The following is a 12528-nucleotide window of genomic DNA, read 5'->3' as shown; positions in this document are numbered from 1 at the left end:
CGCATCTAAAGAATATAAATCCAAATATCAATATACATATATAAACACAATTAAAACCAAGACTAATACGAACATGAATTAAAACTATCCATAATGAACAATAATTTTAGAGAAATGAACCAAAACCATGGCTCTCATTTAGTCCAAACGGGACCAATGTATTCAGCCTAAAGATCCAGCGGCTTTCTATTTGTGATAGAACCCTGAATAAATTCCCTCCCCTAATTCCCAATATTACCTGATCAAATAGCCACAAATCGAAGCTGGCTGGCATCAGAATTGTGTACGGCTTGGAAGTGTCTCGCAAGGGTTTTTAGCTGTTCATTCTCTTTTGCCTCTTTTGACTTTTCTATATCGCGTATATGCTCACGTATTCTAATACGGAGTTCGCGAGTAGTCATGCCCACATATAATTTGTTACAAGGGCAGGAGGCCACATAAATTACTCCCTGTGATGTACAGGTGAGATATTTCCTGATGGAGAAAGTTCTGGTTTTATCAGAGTTGTGAAATTCCTTGCTCTTAGTTGTGTTTGCCCACGCTTTACATTTTTTGCAGGGATAAAAACCCTGCACTTCCCCAAAGGGGTTCGTCCGAACAGATTTTTTTGGAGCATAGTGACTCCTTACAAGTAAGTCAGACAGATTTTTTGACCTTTTAGCCGTTATAAGAGGTTTAGGTGCAAAAGTTCTCTTAAGAATAGGGTCAGTTAATAAAATGGCCCAACGATTGTGTATGATCTCAGTCAATTCATTCCATTGACCACTAAATGTAGTGATCAACCGCACCTGATCAGGTTTGGGTTTCTTATCCTTGTTAGTATAGAGAAGTTGGTTTCTAGTAATATTCTGTGCTCTTTTATAGGCATGACGAATGGGTCGATGTCCATATCCCCTTTCCCGAAACCTAGAATAAAGGTCAGCTGCTTGAGTTTGGAATGCTGATTCAGTAGAGCAAATCCTTTTAGCTCTTAAGTATTGACCCACTGGGATAGACCTAATAGTGGAGGGCAAATGCGATGATTCTGCATACAATAACGAATTAGTAGACGTCGGTTTCCTAAAAATGGTAGTAAAAATAGTACCATCTTCCTTCACTGATATGTCAATGTCCAAGAATGTTACTTTGCGACCAAAGGAATATGTCAGGTGTACATTCAGGTCATTATCATTAAGATATATCATCAGATTTTTTAGTTCATCCTCAGTGCCCTCCCAGACGAACATAATATCGTCGATATATCTTATCCAGTTATGGATTTTCTCCACACCAGGAATAGAAGAACACTGAAAGATATCTCTCTCCCAGAGACCTAAAAACAAATTTGCATATGAGGGGGCACAAGCCGCCCCCATAGCAGTCCCCTGTAATTGGAGAAACACCTGTTCCTTGAACGCAAAGCAATTATGGGTAAGCACAAATTCCAGGAGTGTCAAAAGGAATTTGACCAATTCATTGTCCAAGTTGCTATTATGCAAAAACCAAGATACCGCCGCTAATCCCTAAGAATGCCTAATCGACGTATATAATGCCTCAACGTCGGCTGTAACTAAGATCATATGGTCCTCCAGATGTAATTGGTCCAATCTTCTTAAGGCAGCTGTCGTATCAAGGATGTGCAAGGGTAGGCTAGAGACCAGCGGTTTCAAGTAATGGTCAATAATTAAAAAAGTAAACGTTCTGCTATGAAAGAGTATGTCTCTGAAAGTTTACATAAAAGTAAATCCATCCCTCTTTCTCTACCTGTGGCTGCTTGATTCTTTTTTGCTAGCAAAAAAGATGGTGGTTTATGCCCTTGCCTCAATTTTCCAGAACTAAATAAGATTACGGTGAGAAATACCTACCCTCTCCCGATTATCCTTGACCTGTTCAGCCAATTGTCTGGGGCTAAGTGGTTTTCCAAGTTGGACCTCAGGGGATCATATAATATTATCTGTATTCGAGAGGGGGATGAGTGGAAAACAGCAATTTTCTCCTCTAATGTGCCAGCGTTGTTTCAGAATTTCATTAATAATGTTTTTTCTAACTTCATTGTGCGCTTTATGGTGATATGTTTAGATGACATCCTGGTATTTTCATCTGACAAAGAATCTCACATAGGTTATCTACATGCAGTTCTTCAGAGGTTACGGGAGAACTCTGTTCACTAAACCTGAGTAGTGATTATTTTTTGTCCTAGGACTGTCCTTTCTGAGGGTCACTTTGTCTGCCAAGGGCTTTCATATGGACCCTGGAAAGATACAGGCCATTGATGATTGGGTGCAACCCAGAGACCTTAAAGGTCTTCAGCGGTTTTTGTGGTTTGCCAATTACTATTAAATTTATTAAAGGGTTTTCTCAGGTGGTCAAGACTCTCACTGATCTCACTCGTAAGGGGGCTGATCTTAAAAACTGGTCGGTCCCGGCAGTTGCAGCCTTTTCTACATTGAAAAGATGTTTTATGTCTGCTCCTGTATTGGTCCAGCCCATTCCATCTGAACTGTTCATTGTTGAGTTGGATGGATTTTATCACTGATCTGCCTCCTGCCAATGGCAAGACTGTGATTTGGGTGGTGGTTGACAGATTTAGTAAACAGGAGCATTTTGTACCATTGGCGGAACTACCTAACGTGGAAATTTTATCCAAGTTATTTATTGACCATGCTGTGCGGGTGCATGGTGTGCCTTTGAATTTAGTGTCTGAGAGAGGAGTGCAATTTGTGTCCAAGGTCTGGAGGGCATTTTGTAAGAGAGTGGGCATTGAATTGACTTTCTCCTCAGTCTATCATCCTGAAACTAATGGTCAGACTGAGAAGACCAATCAGTCATTTGATCGAATTTTGCAGTGTCTTGCAGCAGGATGATTGGTGCTCTTCATTGCCCGTGGCTGAGTTCGCATTTAATAAGTGGGTTAAGTAGTCCACTGGCACCTCTCCGTTCTTCTGTAACTACGGTTTTCCCCCCTATTTTGGTGAATTTTCCAGACTGGATTTGGGGTGTCCAGGGGCTGATTCTGTGGTTCAATGGTTGGAGGAGGTGTGGAGGGAGGTTCAGAAGAACAGTGGGGTGGCTCTGGGCAAACAAAAACATTTTGCTGATAAGTGACGATCTGTGAGACCTTAGTTGCTGGTAGGAGACAAAGTGTGGTTGTCTACCAAGAACATACATCTGAAAGTTTCTTCCATGAAGTTGGGTTCTAAATTTATTGATCCTTACGAGATCACTGAGGTTGTCAATTCAGTTGCCTCCCGTTTACGGTTACCTCCGTTGCTTCGGATCCCCAATGTATTCCATAAGTTTCTTCTTAAGTTATGTGTACCTTCCTCTGCTGGGTCTCAATCCCCTCCACCTCCTGTCTCAATGAGTGGTCAAAATAAGTATAAAGTTGAAAGGATTGTTGACTCTTGGATGGTTCGCAGTTCACTTCAGTATTTGGTTCACTGGAGGGGTTACAGTCCTGAGGATCGATCTTGGGTCCATGCTGATCGATTGGTTCGGGCGTTTCATGCACTTTACCCTAGGAAACCTAGGGATCCGGTGGCCCCCCTTGAGGAGGGTACTGTTATGATCCAGACCGGGTATTGAGTCCTGTCTACCCCTTTCCCAGTCTGGTCACTGCATCCTGCTCCTGCATGCAGTTTCAGTTATATTTTCTCCCTAAGGTGTGAGTATATGACTCTGGTGTTACCCTGATTTGTCCTGCTCCTTTAGCTGACTTAGCTCATGTTTGTTCCCTCCTCTCTCCCCGTCTTGACCTAGTGTTTCCCTTAGTGTTGGGATTTTCTGGTGTTTGACTCGGCTTTGATCTTGACCTGACATCGTCTCCTGCTTCTGTTACTTTGGCTTCTAACTGGTCTGGACCCCCTGACTCCCCGCTGACTCTGCATTTGGTGTTTTCCGTTTTTACTGCATTACTCTCTAGGTTTTGACCCAGATTGTTTGATTATTCTGCTGGCACCTGGTGGTAGCCTCGCTGCAGCGCTGCAGGTCTGTTCTGGCAGACTTGCTGTCCTCTCTCCACTCTATTGCCATCTAGTGGAGCTTGTATTATCCTGCATAGCTGCAGCGTGACAATCTCTCTCCTCCTATAGATTCAATCTATGTATTATTTGAAGACTATGAATCTGAGTATCTTTATTTCTGCAATTGTACAACACATTACTTTTGCAAATTTGTCCCTGTATGTAGAATCAGTGATGTACTTATTTTATCATAAAATGTGGAATCCCACCTTTGGATTTTTGAGAAAGTGTTGAATCTGATGATGACCAAATATTTACATGCATCCCGGCCCTATACCTCAGATTTGAAGCTCCCGTCTACGCATTTGTTATAGAATTTGGTCCACTAAGTAGATCTCAATAAGCTCACAACTGACTGTCCTGAATTGACCTTTGTTAAGAAGAATGGGTTTCTGTACATCTGTGTTTAACCCTTCATGTACATATTATTGGATTCTAAATAAATGATTTTACAGTTTATGAATGTCACACCATACAGTCCACAAACTCTTGTTTCCTAAATCCTGTTGTTCATTAAGACAAAAACAATATGGACACTAATTACAAACATGAGGCTACATGTGGTTATCCCCATACTACTGCTAGAAGTTTCAATGTGCTGTCATTTTACAACCTGATAATGAGGACTCATGGCGGACTTGGACAAGGGAATTTCCTCTGGGTAATGTTATGAGTGAAAACAAAAAGCTAAATAGTATTTGAGTGATTAAATAATCTTCGTTTGGCAGTGTACTCCTTTTGGATTTAACTTGAATTTTGCGAATAAAAGCTGACTTCAGCTCAAAAAAAAGGTGGAATAGCCTCATATTTTAGAATTCTGGAATTCTTTTTTCATTATGCATTTATTACATCACATATCTTATGTTAGCAATAAGCATATCAGATAATTAAAGTGGATATGGTAATGAAATACCATTCAACCTACAGACAAGTGTGGCACTATATCTGGATGTAAAAATCGTGTGTTTTTATTTTTTCATCTTGCTCAAGAAACTTCAATCATCTATGTAAGCAAATATACCTGTCTTCCAAATCATAAATAATTCCTTTCAGAGGTTTGATGGTAAATTCATTCTATGTGTAACATGGATATATTATTAATTTTCTATCCTATCCTATTCTATCCTCATTGAATAAGGATTTCAAAAACATATTTGTCATATCTCTACCTGAACCTGCTCCTGCAAAGTTTCCTTCTGTCACCAGGCACATTCTGTTGTCAGCACTTGTGATGGAGGAGACCATAAGCTCTGGGGACACAGACTGTGCCCATCCAGAGATACTTGTGTGGCCAAGTCCTGTAATGTAGTGATAAGTGAACGTGCTCGGTGATACTCAGATAGTACTCAAGTATCTGGATGCTTGGCACTCGTCAAGCGTTGGCTGGTGCTTGGATTGAATGTTCGAATACCCAGCCCACATGTTTGGCATCTGTTATACATGCAGGGATTGCCTGCCAGTCCCTGTAATGTCATAGCCTTATTGGCAGTGGCAATACTGTGATTGGCTGGCTGCACCACCTCATCAGAGGTTATAAAAGGGCTGAAGCTGCCACCCTGTGCTTTTTGATGCCATTGCACAGCTCAGAGACATGTTATTATCGAAGGAAGAGAGAAGTTGTCCAGGCCTGTATGTGCACAATTTCATTAATCAGAGTCCTCTAGTGGTGCTTCTTGTGCTGATGCTGAACCATCAATCTAAAAGTCCTCCTAAGGGCTAATGTTGTGCTTTTTCTGTTTTTATGTGATACATTCTGCATTTAGCCTAGGGACAACTGCTGGAGCAAAGAGAGTGGCTGAATACAGCCTCTCGGCAGGGCTTACATGTGACACTAGTCACTTCTCACAGCTAAGCTGTGAGTCAGAGTTGTCAGGGAGTCCAAGGTCAGAAGTCAGGAATGTATGTCATAAACAGAGGGAAGAGACAAAAACTTAGTCAGGTAACTTTCCAAGGTCAGAAGCCAGGAGGGTAAAGGATCAGAACCGAAAGGGTTAAACAAGCTGATGGTCAGAACGAAGTCCAAAGTCAGGCGACAGATCAAGCAGACAGAACTCAAGGCACAGGGAGCACAATGCACAAACCTCACAAGATGAATGTACGTCTGGCAGTGGTCTGGGAGAAGCTGCTCAGTTAAGTAGGCATACAATTACCCGGGATAGTGAACACCTGAGACAGTCGACGCCTCCCAGTCACAGATTGACTAGTCATGCTGTCAATAAATACACCGACAGCTCAACCAGATTGGATGGTCATGCAATCAAAGTACTGACAGCTTCAGCACGCCCCTGTACCAGATTGGATGGCCGAGCTGTCAGTAACTGCATCCCAGACACCCTGAGGGGTGGAACCATGACATTAAGGCTTTGAAGTACGTTGCTAAATATATAACTGCTGCAGGTGACCACATTGTTTGTGAAAAAATTTACTATATTGTCATCTATACAGTTTAATGTGCTTTGTGTAAAATTGTAGTGGGTTAAAAATTGTAAAAAACGCTTTGCCGCTACAGTTCACAACATTTTTTTGTTCCAAAAATTGACTGTCATCAATACAGTTTTATGTGATTTGTGTAAAATTACGGTGGTTTGAAATTTTTAAAAACCGCTTGACCTGCTACAGCTGAACACATTTTTTTTTTAATTTAGTTTCAATTAATCAAGGAAACTTGCATTCCAGAGACCTGCCAATTGCTTTGTGTAAGACGTGCGTTAAGGGACGGATAACTGGAAGTGCTAATGATGGTGCATGCAGATGGTGATGACATTGGGCATGTGTGACTGTACCTGTTGCTGGAGCACAAGCAACAGGCCCATCCATGACACATAGCTATCCCACTTTGCAGGGAGGCACGGGACACCACTTCTGAAGCCACACCAATGCAAACACGTGGTCGGTTGGATAGCAGACAATGCTTTCATCATACTTGCCAGCACCAACCAGTCTCACCTCCTGTGAATGAGTCTGGATCACTTAATACTCACCCTGATCCTTCTCCCACCATGTCAAGTTCCTGGAGACCAGTGATCCCACACTAGGAAACTCCGATAAACTATTTACATCATCATTTCTGGATTGTTTCCTCTCACCCTGCATTTTCCAAGATGGACAGAAGGACCTGCTGTTTAGTGATGCACAAAACTTAGAGCAGACATGGTTACAAGAAGAAACCAGTGGGGAAAGACACATTTTGTCTAAGGAGGTAGATGATGATGAGACACACTTGCAGATTGTTGATAAGTCAAAAAGTCAGTAGGAACAGATTGCTGTGGTGGAAGGTGAGAAGGTGGATCACAAAATCACTGACCCAACCTGGGAAGCCGGCATGCAGAGTGAAGCCATCAGCACTGAGGGGGAGGGATCATCAGCACTGTGACAGACAGGAATAGGTAGTGGTGTGACAGGAAGGAGAAGGCAGGCAACTGCTCCACAGAGCATCGACACTTGTGAAATTCTCCGTCAAAGAGATAGGTGTTCCTCATTCTGAGACTTTTTATAGAGAGTTCTGAGATAAGCAAAATGGTAACTTGCAACCTATGCCATGCCAACATCAGCAGTGGCCTAACCATTAAGAGCCTAACTACCCCCAGCATGAAAAGGCGCATGTGATCTAAGCACCCGACTCTGTGGGCCGAATGCCTGGGTCCACAATTGGTGCCAGCAGGTGACACCACTGCCTCCTTTCCTGTGCTAGGTGCTTGCAAGTCCCCCATCAATGACACTGGTGCAGATGCCTCCTGCCCTGTGACTGTCCTTCCACATTCTGAGGCACCAACATCAGGCACTTCCAAATACTTGTCCCAGCTCAGCATTCAGCTGTCCCTACCCCAGGCTTTAGAACTAAAAAGAGTTCCCATCCACCCACCCACAGGCCCAAATGTTAAACAGCTCCTGTGCTAAGTGCTTGCCAGTCCCCTGTCCATGACACTGGTGCAGATGCTTCCTGCCCTGCGTCTGTCCATCCACATTCTGAGGCACCATCATCAGGCACTTCCAAATACTTGTCTCAGCCCAGCATTCAGCTGTCCCTACCCCAGGCTTAAGAACAAAAAAGAAAGTTCCCATCCACTCACCCACAGGCTCAAATGCTAAACAGGCACCTTTCCAGGCTGCTTGCCATGAAAAAGTTGCCATTTAGGCTGGTAGAGATGGAGGATTTCCGCCGACTCATGGAACTTGCTACAAGTTCCCCAGCCGCAACTATTTCTCCTGGTACCAACACATGTCCAGGAGCATCATCCGTGCCCTTTCCAACGCACTCACTAGGATTGTCCACTTAATGACCAACACTTGGACAAGCGCTTATGGCTAGGGACTCTATATTTTCCTGAAGGCACACTGCGTGAACATTGTGGAGGCCCACCCTGGCATGGTACATGTGCTACCAATGCTGGGGATTGATGGCCCTACTTCTATCAGGGCTTCCTCCACCTTCTACTCCAGTTTCTGCACCCCTCCTGCTCTTTCTCATCCTCCATCTCCGATATGTTATCTCAGAGCACATTATCAACATGAGTAGGAAACTGGAAGCTCTGCAGCAATGCCTCAGCGAAGCAGCAATAGGCTCTGTTGCAGTTTATTCGACTAGGAAACAAACCACACAGCATGGCAGAGTTATTGAAAGGAATAACAGACCAGATAGATCTGTGGCTCTCACTGTCGAACTTCCAACCATGCTTGGTTGTGTGTGATAATGGCCATAACCTGGTGGCGGCTGTGAAGCTTAGCAAGCTCACATACATTGTAAGCTTGGCCCACATGCTCAACTTGGTAGTTTAGCAACCAATACGCACGTCAGTATTCTGGTCAGCCTTGGGACTTAGCCCTAAAATGTGGGTATGGATGTCTGACATTTGTGCAATACTTTGAGGACCCTACAAAGATGGTGTGCAGAAATAACACCAGAGTCAGCCAACTATCCCGCTTCTGTGCCTACTTTAAACAGTCGCTGCTCACAATTAACCATGAAGCGTTGCATGCAGACCATGGGGAGATGGAGGAAGATATGAGACACAGCCCAGCCTCATCTCATCTGCTCAGTATGAATTTGGTAACAATGAGGAGTTTGAGGCTGAGGAGCTAGCGCAACAAAGGCTAGTAACCACACATGCTTCATCCAGTCTCTCCTGCATGGATGGGCTGAGGAAGCAAATGAGGAGTAGCCATGCTGCTAGAGTTTGTGTTGGTCTGCCGCTAGCATCTTGACTGATGGCCCTGCCCTGGGGGTCATAAAAGACTGGTGCTTTCACCTGTCAACAGAAAATGCTGACAGGTGAAAGCAGATAAAAATTAACTAAGCCTGAATCAGCCCAGACTTTTCAACAACTCCACATGATAGCAGCACATAAGGTATTTGTAATATTCAATATTTGAATGAGGCCCTCCAATTGTTACCTTTAAGGGTGTATGGATAACCCTCCTTATATTTTTTTCTGGCTTTGCACTGCATGCAGAGCATTTATGAGTGAATGAGACACTCCAGTTGGTGCCTTTAAGGGTGTATGGATGGCCCTGCTTGCAGTTTTTGGCAGGGTTTGCATTGTGTGCAGAGCTTTTATGAGCGTAAGAGTACCACAACTACACTGTGTTCACAATATTTGAAACTAGCACTACAAGTGCCTTCAAGGGCATATGGATGACCCTGCTCTTAATTTTTGACAGGCTTTCCATTTATTGCATAGCCATTAAGAGTCTGTCAGTACCACTTCATGACAATTTGAACAGAATGTGTATGAGTACCTCATTAAGGTCTAATACACGGTGTATTTGAGTCATTCTTCCATTAAATTTTTGTCAGTTCTTGCTTCCTTCATAAATTACACTGAAATTTCCAATTTTTTTTAAATAAAAATATCAATTTTGGTTTCCTTAAAGGGGTTTGCCCAGCAACTGTGATATGATCAAACCATGTTCCTGCATTGTCAGATACAACCATTACACCGAACATAGCAGGGCACATTAATGAGATTATCTCAGCACAGCAACATTTTGTTTCAAATTGTGGAAGTTGTAATTATTACAAGATCTATTGATTAAAATGAACTTTTTCTGTGGGATTACTCCTTTTATATATATATATTTTTAATTTTGACTAATAACAAGTCATTGTACATGAGAGAACATTTCTTAACTTCTTTTTTCCTGTAAATTCCAATTTCTCTTCAATTTTGAATGTCTTACTGTCAGTCCATAAAATGGAGTAAAAGTGTGACATCATTGTGCTCAGCTAAGATCTGGGAGCTAGACATGGTACCAGGTGTCTTCCCCATGCTGTTCTCCTTCGATTCAGCACTTTTTCTACCCATTTCAACACTTTAAGGGCACCCTCCCCAGACCTCCTTGTATGGTCTGCAGTAAAAATGCTTGGATATCACATTGACTCCCATTATACTCATTACTTAAAACAAGCATCCAAGCATTAGGAATTGCTCGGTTCCAGTAACAAGTATCTGAGTCTTTTAGTGCTCGCTCATCCCTACTGTAATGCTATACTTTCTGGCAGAATGGGTGTGTGCTGCACAAAAGGAGCAATTAGCCTACATCTAATATATAAAGCTGAATGTGTGTATGTGTGTATGTGTGTATGTGTGTATGTATGTCCGGGATTGGCATCTGCACCGTAGCAGCTACAGCCACAAAATTTTGCACAGTCACACGTCTGGAACCCGAGAGCGTCATAGGCTATGTTATGAGGCGAAATTTTAACCCCGCGCTTTCCAATTCACCAAACAATTTTGCCCCTATCTACATAATGGGGAAAAAAGTGAAAGGAAAAGTGTTGGAGGCGTCGCAGCTACAGCAACAAAATTTTGCACAGTCACATGTCTGGACCCTGAGAGTGTCATAGGCTATGTTGTGAGGTGAAATTTTAACCCCGCCCGTTCCAATTCACCAAACAATTTTGCCCCTATCTACATAATGGGGAAAAGTGAAAGGAAAAGTGTTGGAGGCGTCGCAGCTACAGACACAAAATTTTGCACAGTCACACGTCTGGACCCCGAGAGCGTCATAGGCTATGTTGTGATGTGAAATTTTAACCCCGCGCTTTCCAATTCACCAAACAATTTTGCCCCTATCTACATAATGGGGAAAAGTGAAAGGAAAAGTGTTGGAGGCAAATTGACAGCTGCCAGATGTGAACAAGGGGGACTTAAAGAGTGAGAGCGAGGTGGGGCCCCGACATGGGATACTCACCACACACGGGGATATGAACACACACACAAATGCGCCACACACTACCACGTGCTTGAACACATATACCACCCTCAGCACACATTTCACCACACATACACCAACCTTGCCACATAAAAGTCGAAACACAAAAGTCGCTGCTCAGAACTCGCCACCCGCAAAACTCGCCACATGCAAAAACTAGGCTCACGCAAAACTCGCCACAAGTGCAAAACTCACCTCATGGAAAACTCGCCACACGCAAAACTTGCACACGCGGAAAAATTGCCACATGCACAAAAGTTGCAACACATGCAAAAGTTGCCTCACACAAAACTTGCACATACTCAAAAGGCACCACACATAAAACTCGCCATGCACAAAACTCGCCATGCACAAAACTCGCCATGTGCAAAACTTGCTGCACACAACTTGCTAGACTAACCTGTCACATGCAACTCGACACACAAAAAGTTGCTACACGCATATCGCCACACAAAACTCATCTCACAAAAGTCGCTACATGCATGTCGCCACACGCAACTCAACACACAACTTGACATATGAAACTCACCCTAAAACACACAAGAGTCTGGTATTATCCTTCAAAAATAAAAATCTCATTAATAAGCAGACAAACTACAAGATCAACAAATGTACCATATAGGAATTACAGCAGCTGTCAGTCACATGACCTGTCTATTATGTGTATGCGTGAGCTAATATATACTGCCAAGGGGAGGGCTTCCTGTTGGCTGGGGATTTATCAGGCTGCCAATTTAGCTTACAAATACTGAGGTAAAAATACTGAGCAAATAACGTGTTAACAAGGTCTAATACAAGAGGAGATGACACACAGGTATATACTATATACAGGGGAGATGACACACAGATATATACTATCTACAGGAGAGATGACACACAGGTATATACTATATAGAGGAGGAGATGACATACAGGTACATATATATACAGGAGGAGATGACATACAGGTATATACTATATATAGGAGGAGATGACACACAGGTATATACTATATACAGGAGCAGATGACCTACAGGTATATACTATATACAGGAGGAGATGACATACAGGTATATGCTATATATAGAAGATGACATGCAGGTATATACTATATACAGGAGGAGATGACACACAGATATATACTATATACAGGGGAGATGACACACAGGTATATACTATATACAGGAGGAGATGACATACAGGTATATACTATATATAGAAGGAGATGACATTCAGGTATATACTATATATAGGGCAGATGACACACAGCAGGTATATACTATATACAGGGGAGATGACATACAGGTATATACTATATACAGGAGATGACATACAG

The sequence above is a fragment of the Ranitomeya imitator genome, chromosome 1 (genome assembly GCF_032444005.1).
Source record: "Ranitomeya imitator isolate aRanImi1 chromosome 1, aRanImi1.pri, whole genome shotgun sequence".
Classification (NCBI taxonomy): Eukaryota; Metazoa; Chordata; class Amphibia; order Anura; family Dendrobatidae; genus Ranitomeya; species Ranitomeya imitator.
This window is presented reverse-complemented; position numbering follows the sequence as displayed.